General features: G+C 42.0%; 2 long non-coding RNA genes across 2 annotated transcripts; one reads left to right on the top strand and one right to left on the bottom strand.

The window, feature by feature from the left end:
• LOC114893998 lies at window positions 1-11,646 on the bottom strand. Its single transcript, XR_003793087.1, has 3 exons — window positions 11,442-11,646; window positions 4,719-4,952; window positions 1-1,676 (listed from the first exon to the last, which is right to left on the bottom strand). It is a non-coding gene; the product is annotated as an uncharacterized LOC114893998 (long non-coding RNA).
• On the top strand, window positions 1,676-2,976 carry LOC114894033. Its single transcript, XR_003793094.1, has 2 exons — window positions 1,676-2,095; window positions 2,218-2,976. It is a non-coding gene; the product is annotated as an uncharacterized LOC114894033 (long non-coding RNA).
• Window positions 11,647-11,955: the final 309 nt, after the last annotated feature.

Consider the following 11,955-nt stretch of genomic DNA (forward strand, 5'->3'; position numbering starts at 1 on the left):
TAGGTTAGAAAATCACAGCAAGTTTATTCATTGGCAAGAGACATAAAGAAAGCATTAAATGTTTGTGTTTCTAGGCTGCCAGCATAAACTTTTCAAAGTGTTTAAAGTGAATAACACCAAGAGCATAATTAGATATCACATCTTAAAGGACCCAAACACAATTTATCAGCTTTAAAAAATATTTTCAACTGAAAGTACATCTTTACATAGGTACATATATTATGTATAAACCACCTATAGTTGTTTTGAAAAATAATATGATAGAGTTAATAGAAACTTTATTATAATTTAAGAGTCCATGTGATAAACCTGTTAATGCCATAAATTTAATTATTTTGGGGAAATGTCTTCTTTAGACATTTCCCTAAAATAATTCACAGATTCAATCTATCTTAGAACTGGAAGGAATTTTAAGTAATCGCCTGGTTCAGTCAACTCCTTAAGACAAATGAAGAATCGCTATCACTTTTTAGATCAAATTACATGATGCTAAATGACTCATCCAAGGCCCCGTAACTATTAAGTTTCCTCTTTTCTCAGCTCTTTTTTTTTCCTAGCCAAACAGATCTCAACACTGATTTCACGTGTAACCATAAGACATTCAAGTGCAAGATAAATTCACTGAGAAATCCCATTCCAGGATCCACTGTGCTTACTCAGTAAGATAAATTAAACCTGTCTGATGAAAATACACAACAAGCATTGCATTCAGCTTCTTGTCTTCAATTCTGATTAGTAAAGCACAGCCCCTACACTGAGGACAAACAAGACATAAACAGCAGTATAAGTACGTTGCTGGATTCGCTAAGTTTAATGCATCTACTTCGGTGCAAAACACTCATTCTATCCAAAGCCATGTTTTCAGAGGAAAGAAGAGGAAAGTAACTAAGCAGAATAGAATCCAAGGACTGCTGGTGTATTTGTATTCAGAGCATTGGCCTCTCAGGGGCTGTAAGCCTCAGACACAAGTCAGATGCCTTCTTGGTCAGTGTCCCCCACCCACAAGATGGGTCTGTGGGAGGGTCTTCCGACAGCCAGGACACACAGACACGTTCTTCAGGAGTGGTTGGCTCTAAGAATCGGGGCTGAGCTCACAAAGACGGAGTGTGGCTGGACTGGGAGGAAACCAGCTCCGAGCACATCCCCAAGATCTCACCCGGGAGCCAGCAGTACAGGTGCAGGAGAGGCTGGAGGAGCTTCTGCTGATCTGGAAGGTCTTCTCGGTTGCTTCTGTCCACCTCATGCTTTCTAGGGGAGACAACCCTTGGAAGGATTTGGTAGGGGTGTAGTTGAAAATCTGTTCCAAGAAAACGTTTGTTATACTTGGCAGAAAGCGATCACCGTCTCTCACTGGAATGTGCCCAGTCTCAGTCCCGATGGGTCCATCGGGCAGAAGTGAGAACAGTGGTTCAGGTAAAATCGAAATGTCCCACCTTCTGCCACACGACAAGCTCATGCAACTGAAATCTGGGAAAACTGCATAACCAGTCGTGGGCTTAGATGTATCAAACAACATCAAATCTAGTAAAATGTGTCTCCTGGCCCAGAGGAACTACAATTAATTGCAATTATTTTGGATCTCGCTTAACACCATCTGGAGGACCCTTTCTCTTGAAGGGCTGGCATCAACCACGTGGCAGCCAGGGTTCTCCATCCGCTGGTAGGACACTTCTACCCTGGAGACAGGCAGAATGAAAAGAGTTGGCCCATTTGTTAACACGGCTCTTTACGCAAATGTTATTTTCCTACCATAATATAGACAGCTTGAAGCCAGGTCCCCATCTGGTTTATCGCACTTCCGCCACCCAGGCAACTCGCTTTGCATACAGCAGACATCCGATACATTTAGTTTCATAAATGAGAAATTAATAATAATGTTTAATAGCTTGCATTTACTCAAAACCTTTTATCTGCCAAGCATTAGCATCCTGCATGGTCTTCTCGTTTCGTATTCAGAGTAACTTCAGGAGGAGAATCAATGTCATCCACCCCCATTTTGCAGAGAAAGGAGCAAAGGCTCAAAGAGATTAACTAAGCTGCCCAATGGCAAATTCCTCCAGAGTCTGCCCCCTGAAGGATTTCACAGAAGCCAGAGGTCCTTGGCATATACATTGTTTTCACTTAGGAGTCTTCTACAATCGCACTAGAATTCTACCTCTCCTTCCAGTCTTAGCTAGCCTTGGTGTGTACAGAATAGCCGGGGCTGATTTGAAACAGGAGGGAAGTGGGCAGGGCACAGCCTTTGAAAGAACGACATAGCCCGAGGACATGACATAAACTGATTAGAACCAAATGGGCCCAAGATGGCAGACAAGTCAAGTTCCACTGGACCTCAGTATACGCTCACTGTGACAAATCAGCAGGCTAAATGACACACCCACAGGCACCATGACAGTTCCAAAGTCTACCATAAGGATCAAAAAGCGGGTGGTGGCCCAGCTCCTGGAAATCCCCGCCCCCTCCTGAAATAGCCGGAATACTCCTCCCGCTCATTAGCCTATGAAATTACCCACCCCTATAAAAACTGACAACCCCATATCCTGGTGCCTTTCTCACCTTCTGAGATGGCCCACAGTTTGACTGTGGAGTGTGTTTCTCTCTAAATAAATCCACTTCTTACCTATCACTCTGTCTGTCACTGAATTCTTTCTGTGATGAGACATCAAGAACCTGAGCCTCATTAAGTCCTGAAACCAGGTGTGTGATCTCAGTTGGAGACTGTGGGTTTTGGCCGGGTTCGAGTCCCAGCCTCTTGGGTTCAAATCCCAATCTGAGGTGCATGGTTTCAGATTATATGACCAAAGCTCTAGAGCTTTGCGGTTAAAACAAGCACCCGGACTCAGCCATATAAAAGAACGAAATAATGCCATTTGCAGTGACATGGATGGACCTAGAGATTGTTACACTGAGGGAAGTCAGACAGAGAAAGACAAATACCATATGATATCGCTTCTATGTGGAATCTAAAAAAGAAAATGGTACAAATGAACCTACTTACAAAACAGAAATAGACTCACACATGTAGAAAAGAAACTTATAGTTACCAGTGGGTAAGGGGTGGGAGGGATAAACTGGGAGATTGGGAGTGACATATACACACTACTATATATAAAACAGATAATTAATAAGAGCCTACTGTATAGCACAGGGAACTCTACTCAATGCTCTATAATGACCTATATGGGAACAGAATCTAAAGAAGAGTGGATATATGTATATGTATAACTGATTCAGTTTGCTGTACAGCAGAAACTAACACAACATTGTAAATCAACTATACTCCAATAAAAATTATTAAAAAAAAAGTCCTCAGAGTAGATGGTGAGAAATGGAATATTTCCCGCCATTATCAGTAAACAAAGGATGTCCCAGTCATCAGCGATTGCAGCCACCACGGCTGGTGAGCTGGTGAGCCCTGAGGGAACTCAGGAAGGAAAAGAATACCTGCCATCTAGCAGCCATCAGACTGCAGCCACTCCCTAAGGTGAGCCCTGAGGGAACTCAGGATGGGAAAGCACAGGATACTGGCCCCAGATAGCTGAGGTGCTTTCAAAGGAATGATTTCAGTGACCCCAGACTCTTGCATCTTCCCATACACAGAAAAACGCTAAATTCCTTAACTTGACTTATCTGGTTTTCTTTAACAATAATCTTCTGACATTCAGACTACCTGTCCTTTGTTGCAAAACTCTTATGTGTCCTAGCTCTCCTGTCACCTCCTCAGAGCAGTTCACTCAGGGTTACTTGAGATGCTGCCTCCCGGGCTTGAAGTCCTAAAAATTCCCGCCAAATAAAACATAACTCTCAACTTTTAGGCTGTGAATATTTTTTAGTCGACAATGGTCTGGGGCCATAGCTCTGCCTTACCACCTACCAGCTTGTGAAGCGATTAGGAAATAATGCCTTCCTTGCAAGTTTGCCGTGAAGTTTAACTGAATTAATACCAACCAGTCAATCCTTTGACATGGTTTCTCTGCACACAGCTGAGTGGTTAATTATTTATGTTATAACAGCATTAAGTTAGGATAACAGTGCTATCAGTGTTTATTTATATAAACAATTCTGTTTTGGCTTTTCAAACCAGTCCTACAGAAGTAATTTAGTCAGCCTTGAAGCAGTAAGATGGTCCGGACACTCCTGCTATTGTGTTCATAGCTTTCTAATGAAAATGAAAGCACTGCCTTAAAATCAGAAAGGTCTTGAATTTAAACCCAGTTCTACTACTCAGTAGATATGCAAGTTGTAGACAAATCACTTAATCTTTGAGCCTCAGTTTTATAAACTGTGAAGTACAGCTAACATTGTCCTTGCAAGGGTTACAGAGCATCAGAAGTAAAATGCCTGACACACAGTGAGCCCCTAACAGGTAAAAGTCACTGTGAGGCCGTCAGACAGTGCTTGTGACCATTCTGTTACAACGACCCAGAAAAGTGTATTGTCTCACTCAGGTTCACGCTGGTGCTGGCACAGCCAGGACTAGAAAGACTAGGAAGGAGGTCTGATCCCCAGTCAGATATCCTGTGGCTATAAAACCACCACGCAGTGGCCCCATGGAACAATCCCATTGAAAGGAGTGAATCTAACTTGGAGGATACTGCCTCTCAGGTTTGGAAAATGGGAACCGTGTCATGTCCTCCACTTTACCAGAGTCAGTGCTGTTTCTGGATCGTCGCCACAGCCAGGGACCCCTGCCCCTCACATGGCATCGAGACACCTACTTTTGACGAAATATGCTGTTGGCCTCCAGTTCAGCCTCCTCCTTGGTCCTCTCCATGCCCCGGCCCTCGATCCTCTGCATCCTCTCCTCGGGACTCATGGTGAGCAACAGGACCAGGTCGGGTTTGAGCAGGTCCCTGGGTCACTGGTACATAGAGTGATGGGCAGGAGGCAGGTGCTGGAGACCCCCACTTACCTCAGTGGCTATGGCGTAGGTGGCCGTGCTGTGCCAGTACCTGAGAAGGAAAGCGGTAGTGAGTTCCCTGTCCACAGAGGAAGTCAAGGGAGCACCTGAAAACCAGCTGCTGAGGACGCTGAAACCAGAGATGGCTCTGCTGAACTTGTCCTAGTACTGTACACATTAAAGAGGTAAAACTAAATCTTATTTTTTAAAGTATTTATAAAATGTAAAAATAAGTTAAAATCAACAACCACAATAAGAATCCAGTGCACACCACCCAGAGCTCCATTTACTCAGTTAAAACTGCATGTATTGTGGGACTACTCTGTTGCCTTGGCCTTGCAGGATGCTTTCTTTTGTGATGGCAGGTTGGCATGGGATGGTAGATTTGTTCGGTAGTCCACTGGTATTTAATGCTGTATCTTGGCCAAACAAAAATCTGCAGGCCCATTCAGTTCCTACAATGTTTTAAAACTGAACTTGCTGGGCTTCCCTGGTGGCGCAGTGGTTGAGAGTCCGCCTGCTGATGCAGGGGACACTGGTTCGTGCCCCGGTCCGGGAAGATCCCACATGCCACGGAGCGGCTGGGCCCGTGAGCCATGGCCGCTGAGCCTGCGCGTCCGGAGCCTGTGCTCCGCAACGGGAGAGGCCACAACAGTGAGAGGCCTGCGTAACACACACACACACACAAAATAAAAAACTGAACTTGCTGACAAGACATGGAAACAACCTAAACGTCCAACAACAGAGGAATGGATAAAGATGTGGTACATATATACAATGGAATACTACTCAGCCATAAAAAAGAATGAAATAATGCCATTTGCAGCTACATGGATGCAACTAGAGATTATCATACTAAGTGCAGTAAGTCAGAAAGAGAAAGAAAAATACCATATGATATCACTTATACGTGGAATCTAAAATATGACACAAATGAACCTGTCTATGAAACAGAAACAGACTCACAGACACAGAGAACTGACTAGTGGTTGCCAAGGGGGTGGAGTTGGGGAGGGATGGAGTGGGAGTTGGGGATTAGCAGATGCAAACTATTATATATAGGGTGGATAAACAACAAGATCCTACTGTAGAGCAAGGGAATTATATTCAATATCCTGTGATAAACCGTCATGGAAAAGAATATAAAAAAAAGAATGTAAATATATATATATGTATAACTGCGTCACTTTGCTGTATGGCAAAAATTAACACAACCTTGTAAATTGACTTCAATTTTAAAAATAAATAAATGAAAAATAAAAGAAATTGGACTTGCTGATGAAATCTGCATTCTAGGAACCCTGGATAGGAGGCCTTTGTCTTTCCCAGCTCTCCAGTCATCCAGTTGCAACTGTATGGATCAGAAAGAGAAATAAACCCAGATAAAATCTCTGAAACTCTGTGAATGTCCTCCCTGAGTGACAGCGGTCACTCTTGACCGGCTGATCTTAAAAAATGCTTTGAAGAGAGGAAAAGAAAATCGCAACCATCAAAGAAAATCAAATCAGCCCACTCTTTCAAAAAGCCCAATGGGGCTTCGCTGGTGGCGCAGTGGTTGAGAGTCCGCCTGCTAATGCAGAGGACACGGGTTCGTGCCCTGGTCCGGGAAGATCCCACATGCTGCGGAGCGGCTGGGCCCGTGAGCCATGGCCACTGAGCCTGTGCTCCGCAACGGGAAGGGCCACAACAGTGAGAGGTCCGCACACGGCAAAAAAAAAAAAAAAAAAGCCCAATGGCTTTCTACCACCTGCCAGAAAACTTTCAGCCTCCATCTAAGACACAAGCCTCTTCCCAGTGTGGACCCAGGCACGCTCTTCCATGGGGGTCTGTCTTCACACTTTTCCTCCGGCTGGAATGAAGGTCTCAGGCAGCAAAGTGCCTCCTCTTCCTTCGGCAGGCCATGCAGAGGCAGACCCCAGCAGGATTCACTGTTTCCTCCTCTGGGCTCTCAATGCCCTTCCTACTCAGCTCTACTGAAGGACTTATTCTAAATTAGAGCCAGTTGTGTACAAGTTTCTCTCTTTCATCTCCTCCATTAGATAATTCATTTTTCAGTCATCTCTGTATTCCAAAATCTGAAACCAGCATCTGGCACACAATAGGTATGCAACTAATAATGTTTTTTGGATGTAGGAATAAATGAATTAGAATTATTTTATTGATTGGCATAGTTTATTACACTCTTGCCCTGTTCATGTCATATTCCAATTTTAAGTGACGAAATGCAAAACTCCAAATCCAGTATCAAAGCACTAACACCTACAAAAACATTTATGAAACAATTATAAACATCCCAATGTCGAGAGGCACCCATGGCCCCATCCTTGTCTGTATTTTCAATTTACTTCCTGTACTGTTTTAAAATCCTAAATTCTTAATCACTTTAGATTTGAACTGCTTTTCACAGTGAAAAGGACATACTGGTCCTTTATCTACAAAATAAATGCAGAGTGTTATCCAAGCTGTGTATTGTTTTACTCTCTGCCACCTACTTGCTTTGTGTACATTGGTTAAGTCTCAAATTCCTCTTCTGGAAAATGAAAATCATGAAAGCTTTGTTTTCCTCCCATAGTTTTTACAAAAATAGTCAAGTGCTTTTTAAAAATGTATCACACTTGAATTGGGAGATTGGGATTGACATACATACACTAATATGTATAAAATGGATAACTAATAAGAACCTGCTGTATAAAAAAATAAATAAAATAAAATTCAAAAAAGAAATGTATCACACTGTCATTATAAGGCAATATTTAATTCTTATTGGACACTAAAGCTGCAAGATTTCAAATTATGATAATACAATACAGAGAATACTGAAAAGAACAAAGGTAAAAAATTAATTTGGGGGCTGATCAATTCTAATATCATTCATTCTTCAAAGCCCTTTTCCACCTCCAAAAGCGTGGCCAGTGTAGCTGCTAGCGCCTTGAATTCTGCCTGGGGCCATTCCTATGTATCACTTACCAGACTTTTAATCACTCACAAACTTGTACTTTCACCTTCTCAACCAGATACATCTTGTCTCCCAAGCTGAATAAACCCAAGCAGGTCCAGGTTTTCTTCTTCTTGGCAACAAAACTACAATTTACACTGCATTTTGCACATGCTCCGTGTTCACTGAATTAAATACTTAGCTATGAATACAGAGGCTGATATCATCTAAATGTAAAAAGCCTTCTTTATTGTAGAAAAACCATCAGCAAGAATAGATTTTTTAAAGGTAATGAGGGTGATTAAGTTGCCAACCTTAACCGCAGTCACCATCAAAAATTACTCCATCTCCCTTCTTTTTTCAGCTAGATGATGGTGTTGTCTAAAATGGATTTCCTTAAAATCTTTAAACATGAACAAAACCCATCCAGACAACAAATAACTGCTCTTTTCTTCTCATCTGACAAGGTGATCTAGCATTATCTCTTTAAAGAAAAAAAATTGCAGACAATTCACAGACATAAAGAAGAAAAATCAGGGAAGAATGGGAGCCCTGTTCTGCAAGCCAGAGTTCTCTCACTGACAACACTGCTGCTCATTTTAAATAATCATACCCTCTGGCCATCAATTTCAGACTCATTATTTAGCATTCTCCATTCCTGCCATAGGGAAACCACATTAGCTCAAATCAAATGCAATTTGTTGACACATTATACATCACTTATAAAATAATGCTTTATATTTTTATAGCAATGTGCTATTTTCAAAGCACGTCCACCTTCATCAACTCATTGGATATTCACCACAAGTCTTTTGATTTTTATTCTGTATTGGAGTATAGTTGATGAATAACGTTGTGTTAGTTTCAGGTGTACAGCATGGTGATTCAGTTATACATATACATGTATCTGTTCTTTTTTCAAATTCTGGTCAGCAGGGAAGGGATAAAGAATATCATCTTTGAAGAGATTAGGAAACAGGATGCAGAGAATAAGTGTCTGCCTACATGCAGAAACCCGTGCTGCTCCAGGATTTTTGGAAATCCTAGGAAGTAATGTGCCTTATGAAGTCACACTTTATTAGGAAAAGCCTAGTCTATCTCCTTGAAATAAAGAGAGACTAACAAATAAATAAATAAATATATATATATATATATATATATATATATCAATATGGTAAATCCAAGGACTTTAACAATAGGGTGGATCCCACAGGTGAAGAAGTCCCACAAAGGAAAGCAATGTCTTACCCTTGTCTAGGATTCCTTGTAACTTGCCAACTTTGAAATCACTATCTTGCCATCCCCAAAGTTAAGAGTACCCACTGGCATTATAGCTTAGATGACAGCAAAGGCCTTCTAACTACTTTGTACGGTTTTCATCTTCCCCACCACCACTCACCACCACACACTTTTTCTTAGGTCCAGTCACCTTTCCCCAGGCTTCCCACGCCTCAGACCACTCTGCTTCTTCGTCCCATAAATATCAAGCCCCTTGCTTTGGGGAAGGCAGATTTGAGATGTGCTCTGCCGTCTCCTTGCTTGGCGGCCTTATGAATGAACCCTTTCTCTGCTGCAAACAAGAGTCTCAGTGTTTGGCTTGGGGAACATCGAACCTGGTTTGGTAACACACGTGGGCACCAAAGTTGTGTAAAAGAATGGTCATGGCAACAGGGACGATTCTCACAGGTGGCGTGAAGGAAGGCAGATGCAAACAGCAGTCAATGTCTATCTGCTTGTAGAGAGTTCAAGAACACGCAGAACTAACCTACGGTGACGGAGTCAGGGTCATGGTTCCCACGGGCGGGAGGATGGGTCGTGACTGGGAGGGAAGGAACTTACAGGGTGGAGTAAGGTTCTAAGTCACGACCTGGGTGCAGGATGTACTTGAACATGTTCACTTTTTTAAATTCCTTGAGATTTCCATTTATAATTAGTGCTCTTCCCTGAACACTTGTCAGGCTTCAGTGCAACTGCTCATCTTTCCAAAAATAAGTCAAATTGCAGCAAGAACAAGATGTACACTGGAGTCATGTTAAGGACGAATTCACCTGCACCTTTGGTACTCCCCACCAACTGCATTTCTCTCTTTTTCCCAAGGGACAGCACTCTCCTAAATTTGGTGTTCAACATCCTTCCATCCCTTTTTTGGTATTATGTTTTATATTATTTTGCATGTGTTCTACTGAATATCTTTCTGCAAGTTGATTTCTTTCATTTGAAATTACAGTTTTGTAACTTAGGCACATTGATGCATCCTACGAGCGCATATGGCTGTTCGGTGCTCCATTTTATAAGTATATGCCAGTATTAATTTACCCTTTCTTCTGCTGATGCCTTTGGTTTTTCAAGTTTTTCAATATTATGAACAAAGCTGAAACAAACTGTATTTCTTCAGGAAGTGGAAGCAATCTTCTCAAATTGCTCCCCAAGTCACCCTACAGGTGCCCACTCCCACCAGCACCATGTGAGTTTCCATCAACCCACATCATCTCCAACTCTGGGCTATCAGACTTTTCTAATGAGTTCTCACCAACCTGATGAGAGTAAAACGGGCTCTCATCGTCGTTTGAATTTCCATTCCTAGTAGGACTTGCCTGCCGTTCCCTTTGTCCATTTTTGTAGCACTTTTAAGCTACTTCTTATATATGAAATTTCAAAATATAACTCAGCTTCTGTCACTCTATTATCTGAAACCTCCCAAAGGCCCCCTTCTGCACTCAGAATAAAATCCACACTCTTTTATCACAGCCACAGACCCTGCTGACCTGTCTCTGTCTTTTTATCCATCCAGAAAGCAGCCCCTCGTCCACATGTTTTCCTCACGATGGCCTGTTTCTAGCCCTGGAATGTGTTCGCATTTTCCCGTCTCTACACTTTGCTTTTGCTGACCCCTCTCCCACAAAGCTTTTACTCCAGGATTTTCAGGTATGTCTCTCTTTGGTCATTCAGAGCTCAGACCACTGGTACCCCCTCACGCAGGCCTTCCTAAGTCACATCTAGTGGGGGGTTAGCCATCCTCCACCACACGACCTTGATCTCTCCTCTTTATAGTATTTATTACTCTCTGATATTACCTTATGTATCTGTATGCTTGATTATTACCTTCTCCTTCAACAGAATGTTTGCTCCATGAAAGCAGGGCACTGCCTAGCTCATTTACCACCGAATACTCTAAATTGAGAACTGTCTTTGGCAAATGGTAGATGCCCAATATATGTTTGTTGAATAAGCCAATAAACAAATGAACCACTGAAAGCTTGATTTGTGAAGCAGAGACTTTTGTTAATATCCCCCATATGCTATTTCTAGCTCTGTCACTTTGGTAAGTTACTTAACTTTTCTAAGACCTGTGTTTCTCATCAGTAATTTTAGTATCTATGTAGTAGTTGTTCCAGATGTTAGTATAGTATGTATAATGTCTTTAGCAAAATGCCAGCCAATGGTGTAAGTGATTAATAAATCACAAACATTATTCCTGTTATTATCATAATACACTTTGTCTTAAACACTATTGTGTACTTGCATGTATATGTACACACACACACACATACACACTACTTATATGTTAGGAAGAAAATGCCGAATTCAACGCATCTTTATGCCCACCTGTCTACAATCACAGGCGATTTGGTAGATTCTTTAGCTATTTCAGAAGCCACGATATAGTTGCCCAAAGAGTAAAAAGCTCTTCTAATGATAGTTGGTTCATCATCAAAGATTTTCCTCCACTGGCTGATGCAAGAGGGTGGTGACTTCAAGAGAACAGCCTTGAGTGAATCTGAAACTGACTGGGTCACAGTGGTTTTACCTGCAGGTCGGATACAAAATGCAGCACATCTTAACCACAGCCACGGTATCACTCCCAAAAGTTAACATTGATGTCAGAGCAAAGACATTCTTTCCACCTGTTACCACAAGGAGTTGATTAAATAATACAATTCTTTACAAAAAGTTGCCAACCCTTGGGAATTCAGGATTCCTGTTTGGTGTGAGAATGCTTGAAAGTAAAAAACAAATGGTCATCTCGTTTACAAACTAATGATAAACTCTGCTATCAGCTTCCAGGAACTCACTCCTCCCATCACGCCTCACCTGACTCAGGAAGGAGACTCACAGGGAA

This window comes from Monodon monoceros, unplaced genomic scaffold (assembly GCF_005190385.1).
Source record: "Monodon monoceros isolate NGI ecotype Baffin Bay Population unplaced genomic scaffold, NGI_Narwhal_1 Contig2040_ctg1, whole genome shotgun sequence".
NCBI classification, from domain to species: domain Eukaryota; kingdom Metazoa; phylum Chordata; class Mammalia; order Artiodactyla; family Monodontidae; genus Monodon; species Monodon monoceros.